The 12478-nt window shown below is 37.4% G+C and overlaps 1 non-coding gene across 1 annotated transcript; it reads right to left on the reverse strand.

Annotated features, from left to right (window-relative positions):
- Positions 1-1849: 1849 nt before the first annotated feature.
- Positions 1850-1922, reverse strand: TRNAA-CGC (transfer RNA alanine (anticodon CGC)). The gene has a single exon. It is a non-coding gene; the product is annotated as a tRNA-Ala (tRNA).
- Between the last annotated feature and the right edge of the window lie 10556 nt (positions 1923-12478).

The raw sequence follows: 12478 nt of genomic DNA on the forward strand, positions 1-12478 counted from the left end.
AAGAAAAACCATACTATTGGAATTCTTCCATCCACGAGAAGGAACGGACAATGCTTGCTTCAATACCTTACTAGGTCAGTGAAATCAAACCTAGACACTGAAAAATGGTTGGGGTAGGGGGTCAAAGTCGAGGAGGAAGAAAAGGAAACAAGCGGTCTCAAAGATGAGGGGGAAGACAAAGAAGATCGTAGTGAAGAACCACCCAAGGGGCGGGGGATGGGGGAGGGAAGGCGTAAGTTAGGAGGAAAGGGCAGGAATCCAACAGCTGCTAATCTTCCAGCGATCATCCCTATTGAGATTTCTCAGCCTTTTCTCAATTTGTGATGAAAGTGAGCAATCTTGGCAAAGACCTGGGCCTCTTCAATGGAAATGTGATGCTTTGTTTTTTCCGCGTGCTCTGCCAAGGCGAAACACTGGGTCCTCCTATGTTTGATGTCAGTGGAGTGTTCATAGATCCTTTGATTAATAGAACGCCCCGTTTCACCCACGTAGGGGGTCCCACAAGAACAAGGAATAACATAGACACCTTTCATTTCTTTGGGGTCAACAGGACCTTTTACAGATCTAAGGGACCTACTAATGGTGTTAAGGGGTTTAAAGGTAGAGGGAATATTATGCTTTTTGAGAATCCTCACAATCTTATCAGTGGTTCTTTGGACAAAGAGTAGATGAACCCCCGAGACATGATCCTTAGTGTCTCCTTTAACTTTAGGATCTTTGTTGGCTTTAAGGAAAGCCTTCAAACCTTGGTGCTTACTATAACCATTATTGACAAACACGTTAAGGAGATGGGCTTTCTCTCTATCGAGGTTCTTTTCATCGGAGATTCTCAGTGCTCGAGTCGCAAGCGTATTGAGGACACCCAACTTCTGAGCAGGGAAATGATGGGAGCTGGCATGAAGATATTGCTCAGTATGAGTTTTCTTCCTGAACACTTGATGGGAGAAAGAGCCGTCATCATTCTTCGAGATGAGGACATCCAGGAAAGGCAAACAACCATCAACTTCCTACTCCATAGTGAACTTTATGGATGGGGATTGATTGTTGAGATGCTGGAAGAAGAGTTCCAATTCCTCCTAGCCATGAGACCAGATGACATCAGTGTCATCAACAAATCTCTTCCAAAGTTTGGGCAAGAGACGAGCCGAGGCCAAAGCTTTGGACTCAAAGTCTTCCATAAAGAGATTAGCGACCACTGGGGACAGGGGAGCCCACATGTTTGTTCATAAAATCCCCCTTCAAAACTGAAAAAAGTGGACGTGAGACAAATTTCTTACCCTAGTGGGCAGGATGGAAGAAAGACATCGTGGCAGTATAGAGCATGAAAAATGGATTTGAAATTCCTAAATTCCTACCCTGGTGGGCAGAGATGGAAGAAAGACACTAACAATTCGGTGGGCACCAGGAATAGAATTTGATGTTCACTGGGTTATTTTCCTGTTAAAACATTTTATCTTAAAATGATCAAAAACAGCTTGAGAGTTGCATTTAATGGGTGCCTGGTTTTGAAATTTCTAATGTGGTGAGCACAGATGGAAGAAATGCACTAGAAGAATGGACAGCACCAAAAATGGATTTGAAATTCCTACGCTGGTGGGCACAGATGGAAGAAATGCACTAGAAGAATGGACAGCACCAAAAATGGATTTGAAATTCCTACGCTGGTGGGCACAGATGGAAGAAAGAGTTGCATTTAGTGGGTGCCTGGGTTTTGAAATTTCTAATGTGGTGAGCACAGATGGAAGGAATGCACTAAAAGTATGGACAGCACCAATAATGGATTTGAAATTCCTACGCTGGTGGGCACAGATGGAAGAAAGACACTGTAAACGTTAGAGAAGACAGAAAATGGAGATGCGGGGAATCGAACCCCGTGCCTCTCGCATGCGAAGCGAGCGCTCTACCATATGAGCTACATCCCCTGTTGGAATGTCAGCCTTGATATGGGTTATCTGGAAATATATCAATGAGTTACATGTCCTGCTCGAATGTTGCCCTTGGTATGGGTAACCAGTAGATTAAATTTCAGGCACCAAGTGTTGCCCTTGGCATGGGTAACCTGGAAAGATAGCTGGTTACAAGACGGAAGAAAACAAGTAGATTAAATTTCAGGCAGTAAGTGTTCAATGTTTCTAAATAAATGTATAGATAAAGGTCGTACAGGGATTCGAACCCAGGTCGCTGTACTCGAAGTCCTTCATAAATGTATAGTTAAAGATCCTCCCAGGATTCGAACCCAGGTCGATGTACTCGAAGTCCTCCATAAATGTATAGTTAAAGATCCTCCCAGGATTCGAACCCAGTCCTCCTTCGTAAATATATAGTTAAAGGTCCTCCGCGATTCGAACCCAGATCGCTATATAGTCCTCATGCACAGGAAATATTTGTAGTAGATAAGAATAGTCATTGCTGGAGATAATGCTGCAACGGCGTTTAGGGTTTTTATCTCCACGGTCGGCGGCTGGATATAAACCTGCGTGGGTAAATTTCTCACCACGACTATATTGAGGCCTGAGTTCTCTCCGCGTTAAGGTATTTTTTTCTGCACGGTTTTCAGCAGGCATTGAACCTACGGGAGCTGAATTATCCCCGCGACTGTTATAAGGCCTTACTTCTCATTGAGATCTGGGATTTTTCTCCGCTGTTACCAGCAGGTTTCGAACATGCAGGATCACAAAAATTCTCTTGTCTAGCTGAATCAAGTGGTGGGGTTTTCAACTCCAGAGAGCTTACCTTTACCAGCTTTTTTAACATGCCGGTGGCTCTCCAATAAGGTTTTGCTTCAACATGTGTGTCTGCTGATTTCTGCTTTTTGATATGCCACTCAAATTTAATATCCATTCGAAACCCATAATTTTTCATTTTAATCCAACTTTCAAATCATATAGGATTCTCGCAATCTTCCACTTCTCATATCCTTTCTGTGAAATTTGAACATGTGACCTTCTGTTGACTTAACTTCACTAAAACCAAATAGTCTATAAAACTTAATACTAACTAAATTGATTTTATTATCCTATATAATTTTATAACAACATTTTACTTACTTTTATATTTTATTATTTTCCTAATATGGCCCTGAGGTCTCTAAACCTAATCCTTAGGTTTCTACCATCTCTTTACTAAAGTCTATTGATGCTATCTATCCATTAACTAAATCGCCCCATTTTTTACTATTTTTAACCAATATTCTACTCACAAAAAATCATTCAATATAATTTTCAAATTGCAATTCCAACAATTTTTTACTACTTTAATCAATATTTCATGAACAAAAATCATTCAATATAATGTTCAAAATGCAAATTCCAACAATAAAGATTAACTTAGATGTTATGAATCATATATATCGTTTACAATTTTGAGATTATCTTTATTTTAATTATTGAATTTTGGATAAGTATCTTACCTCAACGAGTGTTAGAAATGGGAATATTTATTTGGTGTTTATCTTATCTCAAGTTAATCATATTTTCTTTTTTTTTTTCAATAAAATTAGTTTTTCTTTTTCTTTTTTGTAATATCGACCAAGATTTCTATTAATATACCAAAAAAAATTGTTACAAATGATAAGCTTTGAAGCATGAAGGTGACCATGTCAACCATATCCAAAAACTGTTTAAATCACAAAACAAAGTTTTCTCACATACTTCCAAAAAACCAGCTATGATATTTGAAACTATAAAATTGGGCACTGGACAAACAAAACGTAACTAGATGCCATGAAAGTAGAGAAGCTATAGAAAATATAAAACACAAGATCATCAAGGGAGGTCATTCATCGAGAATGATGACTGGTTTCTCGGGAGAGGAAATTTCACTAGCCATATGGATTGAGTCTGCATTGATAACACCTGCTCCATTCTGGGGAGCACTGGAGTCTGAATCAGAATCAGTAACAATGTATCGCTCAATTTTGTTTAGTCTCATAGCGATTTCATCCATATCGTACTGAATATCTCTCATGATCTTTTTCGTTTCTTCTTGACCCCCGAAAAGCTTATAATTACCCACTTGTTTGTCACATAACACCATGTGAATTAAGTTATCCATTTGTCTTTGTTGATAGAGGGAGTGCAGCGAATACAGGAGACACTTACACCATTTACCTGGGTCTAGGACCCAGTTGGTCTTACTAACAATCACTTATGAGTCAGAATGATACATCCTTTCCCCAAATTCCTTAGCCTCCAAAGTCCTGATCTCCCTTTAGACCTCAAACGACACAACATCAAAGAAATTAGCCACAGTTTCCCAACCAAATAGATGACGCTACCTGGAGCATGAGGCCCTTGACGAACCTCCCTGACAGTTGATTAAATTTTGTCTCGACACCATGACAATGTGAAACCTGCATACAAACTCCACTAAGAAATGATAGACTTGACCGTGGAGGACTCTAGAATGACGAACAGGGGGTGAACCAAACTACAATTTGCGCGTATTCTCTTTGTTTCACAAAACAAACATTGTCTGGGTAACAACCACAATAAATATTAGAATCTAACTAAGTTGTCCACCAATTGAATTGTAGAGGTGTAAATAGAGTGACCCACTAGATCGAACAACGAAATCCCTTAAAATTTCGAGCGCATAATACCTTAAAACCAAATAGAGAAAGACCCATTGTACCAAGTGCTGGCCACCAAGACTGAACAATTAAATGACATACCTGAGGGATCCAAGGATTGCAAATTAGCAGAGGGGAGAACATTGACCAACTCAAATGATGGTCCCATCGATGTGTTATGCATGAAACAGAAAAAGAACATTTGTGACCCTTGCTCAACCTAGGAACCTTACCGAGACCAACATTGTTGAGAGAGCAACGAGTCGAAACACGACCCAAAACACAACCACAGACACTACCCATGACTAGACAGTGAAAAATTGATACTTTAAACAAAAAAATGCACTAGGGATTTAATATAAGACGACGTGAAATACTGACTACCGATAGCAAGAGATAATGGAAGGGCACCAGAGGCAGATGACACGAAACGAAACCCAAATTGTGAGTGCATTTATCGGACCCAAATGGTGATACAATAGTATCACAGAAACTCCAAATTGCAGACAAGCAAACTGGAATGATCTTACCCAAAGAGACCAAGTGATAGTGTATACCAAACCATAATGGGACTGAGCAAGAGTAATAACCCAGGTAAGACTAAATGCTGGAATGCACCATCCTGAAATCAACTCAGCTATACACCACCTTTGGACACCATGCATGCAGTTATATAGCGACGCTGCCAAGACTGGGCATTCCTTCGGTTCCAACAAAACTCGAAGCCAAACATACAACCCTTACCAAGTGTTGAACCTACCTCTGCAATTTGCATGCCCGAGAAAAACCATGATATGGTGATCATAAATTTATTTTGATCGTCTGTCAGAAGCAAAGCACCCTTCCTTCAATCGCCTACTAGTCGGTTGCTCCATGCTCACGTCAATAGCTCATGATAGAAGGTACCACAGGGTTAACGATCTGATGTTTGTTAATGCCCACTCGTGTGACTTTATAATAATAATAATAATAAATCAATGTCTGCCCAAAACAAAAATAACCATATAGATAAAAAATCTACAATAGAATTCAACACAATGAATTGAAAATCCCGCTCCAAAATATTTTAATTAAATATTTGTAATACGAATCTTTAAAAGAAAATCTAGCTGCATGAATAGCCCGCTGAATAGTTTGCACGTAGACACAATCCATAAATAAATGTTTCACGTCCTCTTCTACTGTTAGAGACAGTGAACATCTTGAAGGACCTTCTGATCCATGTCATCGCAACCAGTCCCAGTAAGGGCCCTTCCCCAGGCAATCAACCAGAGAAAAGTTGAGACCTTTGGCTATACACCTTTTTACCAAACTATCCCCCAAATTGCATTGGTTGCTTGAGTACCTAATTCTTGGAGAGTGGAATAGGCCTCAACTAATGAAAAGGTCCCTGATAGCCTTTTACCCCAACGCAAAACATCATTCTTAATTGAGGTATGAATTCAATGTCTTTGGAGATTTCGTTGAAACTCCTCCCAAGGCCAAGAAGTGTTTGAATTCTGCCAATCTATTTTTGTTTTCCATTGCCACCACCTTGGGCCTAAATTTGTTTGAAACCAGTAATCTACAACTTTCAACCACGGGGACTTCACTAGGGGAGCAATACCATACCACGTGGGTTCATATTGGGGAATATTTATTGAGGAAAAAATGACATAATATATTGGGGGATATATAGGGGGTAAAAGGTTTTTATATTGGTAGGTATAAAAAATGGAGGCCAAAGTTAATGCAAAAATATAAAGGGGTATAAAAAATGTTAATGAAAAAATGGATACCTACAATATTTAGTGAAAGTAGGGGTTTTTAAATTGGGAAGGTGTATTGTGTCTATATTGGTAGGGGGTTAAATAATGTGATTTTTAGAGGTATTTTCCAATATGTAGTCAAATTAAGGGTATTGTTTAATATGCCACGAACGCATGTGATACGTTAGAGGTTCATTGAGTGAAGCCCCTGTGCTTTCAACGCACCTTTTGATTGAGTCTATCCTTTGATTTCACAAAGATTCGTGTGTCCAATCAGGGAGGAATTTTGTTGCTAGGATTATTCCCAAAATAGGGTAGTTTTCCCATCCCTTATCTACCAAAACGCCTGTTGTTTGACTTGGTCCTTGGCCCCATAAGCCCAGTTCCATATTTCCGACGCTTTGGTGGCACCATCTGCATATAGTCTTTTAGTAGGTGAGTTGAGCAAAAAATATTTTTTTTTCAAACCTGCTTCCAAACCAAGTTACCACCTTGAACCTATAACCACCATAACTTCATCGCATACACTTTTCTTATTAGGAACAAATCCCTGATGTCCAATCCTCCAAGTTCTTTTAATAGACTTATTTTTTCCCATGCTACCAAGGCCCACTTGTGTGTTTTGGCCGAGCCTTTCCATAAAAAGTGCGACCATAATGTTATGAGGGATTGAAAAACATTTCTAGGGATTGACATTAATGAGAGTTTGTAATTCATAAGTGTTTGGAGGATTGTTTTCAACAGAATGAGGTGACTAGGGAAATTTAAAAACCGGAACACCCAATTATTCATTTGAAATCATGTTTCCTCAATGACCTTTGCCCATGTTGATGTCCTATGATAGTGCCAAACTAAAGGGATGCCTAAATATTTAGTAGGGAGTGTCCCTTTACGATAGCCAATGTCATGGCAGAGCCTATGTTGCACTAATTATGGACAATTGAAAAAGAAGATCTTTGTTTTCTCCTTATTAACCATTGTGCCTGAAGCTGTCATGAAAATACAAAGAATCCTTTCTATCCTTCCTACCTCTCACCTAGTAGGTAAACCAAATAGAATAACATCATCTGCAAATTGGAGATGGTTTATTGGGAGATCATTACCATACAATCAAAGTCCATGCAGATAGTCTAATTCCCTAACTGCTTGTAACATTCACCCTAATCCTTCCATCACTAAGATGAAGAGAAAAGGGGACAGTGGATCACCGTGACGTATTCCTCAAGAAGGGTGGATAATCTGTGAGGGTGAACCATTAACCAAAAGTGAAAATAAATTTTTGGATATGAGAGAATCCACCCATTCCAACCAAGGCTCAGAAAATCCAAACGCTTGTAAGGCACTGAATAGAAAATACCATCGAAGCTTGTCATAGGCTTTTGACAAATCCAACTTTATAAACATGCCTAGATCCTTTGTGCATTTAAGTGAATGGATGACTTCCTGCACCACTATTATTCCATCGGCTACCTGTTTACCTTCTACAAACCATGATTGGGTTGGAGAAATCAAGGTTGACAACAAAGGTTTCCGTCAGTAGATTATCACTGAAGATATTGTAAATAACATTACCTAGGGCTATTGGTCTATAACCTTATGATCTCTCTGAGTTATTTAATTTAGGAACTAGAGTTATAAATTTTGCATTCAAAGCAGGGAGGATAGTTCTATTCCATCTAGATTCTTCCACTACCTCATGTACGTCTTTAGCTAAAAATCTCCACCATGTCGGATAGAAATATGCAGTGAAACCATCTGGTATGGGAGCCTTATTTTTAGGCATACTCTTAACTACTATGTCGACTTCAGACAAAGATATTGGTCTCATTAGTGCTTCGTTTTGTTCATTTCTAATCCTTTGTGGGATGTGTTTAAGAACTGATGAAATAGAAGTCGATGCAAAAGAGTTAGTAGAAAACTCTGTCCATAAGTCCATAAAGTATCGAATCATCTCCCCTTTTATGCCCTGGTGTAACAATTGTCATTTTCATTCCTTATCAATGATGGAGAAAATTCTCTTATGAAGTTGATGTTGTATCGTGGTGTTATGAAAAAACTTGGTATTACGCTCCCCTTCCTTCATCCATTGAATTCATGACTTCTGCTTCCACAATATTTCCTCCTGATTCCTCATATCTTCTAGCTTTGCTAAGGTATCAACTTCCTCTGTGGCTAAATCTAGAGATCTACCTCCCCGTGTAATTTTCTATTGGATCATTGACATGCGACTTTCCAACTCTCGCTCATCAGTGATTATATTTCCAAACAATCCCTTATTCTAGCTTTGGATGTGGAGCTTCAACTGCTTCAATTTTTGTCGGAACATTCTCATCTTGGTGTGTCCTTCCACTATTATTTCCTCCCACCAAGTTTGCAATTGTTCAATTAAACCTTCTGAATGGAACTCGAAACTTTCAAAACGAAATGGTTGGTTTTGAGGAGGTTCCTTTAGGTTTATTTCTAATCTAACTAGCCAACGATTGGAACCCAAACATGATAAGACCAGGCCTTTATGAAGAAATATTTTTGAATAATATTAACTGATACTAGGAATCTATCTAAACGAGAAGCAATTTGATGAGAACCCCCACCCCCCCACCCCCTCAAATATTCCAAGTATAACAACCATTACTAGTGGGGATATCCACCATGTGCAGTAAATCTAGAAATTCATCAAAAGACTGAAAAACTGGTTCCAAAATATCGTTTCCACCTATCTTATCCTTTGATGATCTTATGAGACTAAAATCCCCACCCACTATCCTGGAAGCATTTCCTATAGTTTGCTTGGTCACCTGGAGCTATTTGAGGAAGAGTTTTTTCTCTGCAATAATGGAGGGACCATAAACTACTGAAAGACACACATTCTTCTCTATTCCTATGTATCAAAACTTACTGTTAGAATTCTAAATGCAGCAAACCATTCCTAAAATAGAATCCATTGGGGATTCGACAAAATTGAAATACCTCCTACACTTCTGATGGGTGCCAAGGACATATGACCACAACCTTTCCAACAAAAAATGGTGACACTACACATTTTCTCCTCCGTAAGCTTTGTTTCTTGTAATATTACAATAACTAGGTTTTCCTTTCGAATTTGATATCTAAGATATCTTTGTTTACCTTTACTATTGAGCCCTCTTATATTCCATGTGAGGATTTTCATTAAATCTGTGAGTAATGTCTACAACCCTTATTTGGGTTGACTACTACCTGTGCAGAGTTAACATGAGGAGTACCCTTGTTTTGTCGAACTTCGCACTTTGGTGTAATAGTTTTCTTATTCTGCTCTTTTTGTTGCTTCCATTCTATAATTTCTTTGCCCTTGTCTTTAAATGCTTGGAAGGCCTGAGCGATGGAGTCTCCTAAGGTTATGATTTTCTTTGATTTCCAATGAAGTTAAGCTTTTGTACACCTATCCTTCTCTATGTTGGGAAGATCTGTCAGGTCCTTGGTAGCCTAATCATTAATCATGGAAACCATTGTTTTTTCTTCCTTTGTAAGTTGAGAGATATTTTGTTCTAGGAGGTGAATGACTTCCTCAAAACCCGACAGTTCTAAGAAGTGAGACCCAATTTGTATCTTCTCATATTCACCCATTTTCCATTTCAACACCGACTTTTCTTATTTTTTCTCAGATGGAACAACTTCCATATTTTTTACCTCGAGATCTTGCTCATCCTTTCCACATCTTCAAGCACTGAAAATGAGTTCTTCTCCTTAATGGGATTCAAAGTGAATATATTTTTGTTCCATTGGTTGCACCTTCGATTGGTAACTCTTTTAAATCCCTCCAAAAGCATTGACCCGCTAGTTGTCTGGTCCTTTCGTTTCGATGGGCACTCATGGAAGAGTTGACCATATTCATGACAAAGCCTACACCGGAATGGTACATGCTCATAATCTAGAACTTGTGTCAAGATTTCACCATGGTAGTCCAATTCTATAGAATCAGGCAACGGTTGTGAGACGTTCATATACACATATAATCGAGCACAATACTTGTGCCTTCCTCTTTTAGTAACCTCCAAGACTTTCACAAACTGACCCAGGACATGAACTATACCTTTAAAAATCTTTGGGAGCTAGAATTCGATTGGTAGATAATATAGCCTTACCCATATTGGAGCAACTATGAAGTCCTCCTTATCAAGATTGAAACAAGTTTCTCAGTGCCTTATGTACAACCCAACATTGTTGAGAAAATGAGGCCCTCCCTAAAAAATGTGCTCTTTATCTTCGAGATTTGAAAAGATAACAGTGAAGAAGCCTTTGGGACCTAAACAAAGGTCTACCTCACCTTTAGGCCACCAAGTTGCTTGTATCCATCATTCTAACTCCCTTTCAGTCGGTTAGATACCAATGAACTTACAAATAAACACATGGTATTGCATTCTCTTTCTCTGGGTGTCCAGACAATTTGCTGGAATTGTGAATTTTAGGTTCTAGGGGGGCTCTGGGTACGCATTTTCCCTGCCAAACTTTTTCCCATTAATCACCCAACATAAGAGAGCATTGAGCTCCAAAAGTACCTTCATCAGCTACCTCTTGCAATGCCCCCTCAACGTCTCTTCCTTTCAGGATATTTCAGAAGGAGGAGGAATCCCCTCCCACCTTTGAGGTCATTGCTAAATGGAACCCTTCTGCCTTGATCAACAGGTGTCTTCTCTAAACATTCAATATAGTAGATGAGTGCACAGAAAAAGCACTGAGATCCCTAACAATTTTAATGTTGAACGAAACAGTAACAATTCCTCTTGCTCTCAATCACAAAGCCTCCAACACTGTCATTCCACCGACTCATCGCTTCTTTCGACTTCCTTCAACACACAACTTTCCACTAATAAATGAGAACAATTCCTAATCATACCTTCTTATTAGTAAAAGTGAAAAATTACACTTTATAAAATACATAAATAACTTTAAAGGTATCAATTTTACACCAATAAATTAGTCTCATTTATAATGAGAGTGCATGCATAAAAACACTATTTTCCCTTTTTTTTCTCTTAGTAAAACTAAAAATATATCTTTTACACTCATATCTTTATATATTTCTTACACTAATCAATTTTTGAATTGAGGCTTCTGTGATCCATATTAAATTTACGAAAAGTTTTTCAGCGTAAATCACATAATAATAAATGTATTATCATGTGATTTAGGCCGAAAAACTTTTAGTAAAACTAATCAATTTGTTATAAAAAAAACTATCAAAACAAAAATTAATTAATAATTTATAAATAACCAAACATTAAAAATTACATATTTAATTACCTCTTTAATATTAAATTTAAGATATTTATATATTAAAATTCCAAATATATATATTTAATTATTTTCACAATTATTAAATAAATATAATAATAAACCAATAGAAAATAAATCATAATTAGTTCATATTACTAACACAATTATAAGCGAATGATAATAAATCCATACTGTGCATTATAATTTATACATACAACAATGTTATAATAATAAACATTATATCAATACTTATATTTTTAAGTGTGCCTAATAACTATAAACCCATCTTATTCCTCACATTTAAATATTATCGCAAAAAAAAACTTGTTTTCACAATCTATATAAACAACACTCACAATAATTACGAAGAAGGAAGTGCAATTTAGCCTTTGTTACTAAGATTAAAATATTATTACGAAGAAGGAATTAACAAGCGTTGTAGTGTAATTTAGTCATTCTTACTCACGTTTAAATAGGATTATTTATTTGTTTTTACAATTTATCTATCACACTCATGATTAATAGAAATTATGTAGATATTTTAAGTTGATATATATGAAATGGAAAAATTAATTACTTATTAAAAAGTAATTTTTACTAAATAGACAATAAGATGGTAAATATGTTATTTACATGATTAAGTTATTTTCAAAATTTTTAAATTTGGATAGTTTTTTACAAAATTGAACAATAAAAAATCATTGCAGGAATATCTAAAAACCATGTATAAATATTGCAAGTGCATTCACAAATTATGACAAAAAAAACTAACTAATTATCCAAATAACATTATATTGTGCAAGCCCCAAGAGTTAGCTCAATCGGTCAATCAAGTGCCTCCCCAATGGGAAGTCACAGGGTCGAAACCCGAAAGCTCTTGGGGTCAGGTCAGTAAATAGGCCGAGGG

The sequence above is a fragment of the Pinus tabuliformis genome, chromosome 5_1 (assembly GCF_031772625.1).
Source record: "Pinus tabuliformis cultivar Carrire ecotype Pingquan chromosome 5_1, CPIR1, whole genome shotgun sequence".
NCBI lineage: Eukaryota > Viridiplantae > Streptophyta > Pinopsida > Pinales > Pinaceae > Pinus > Pinus tabuliformis.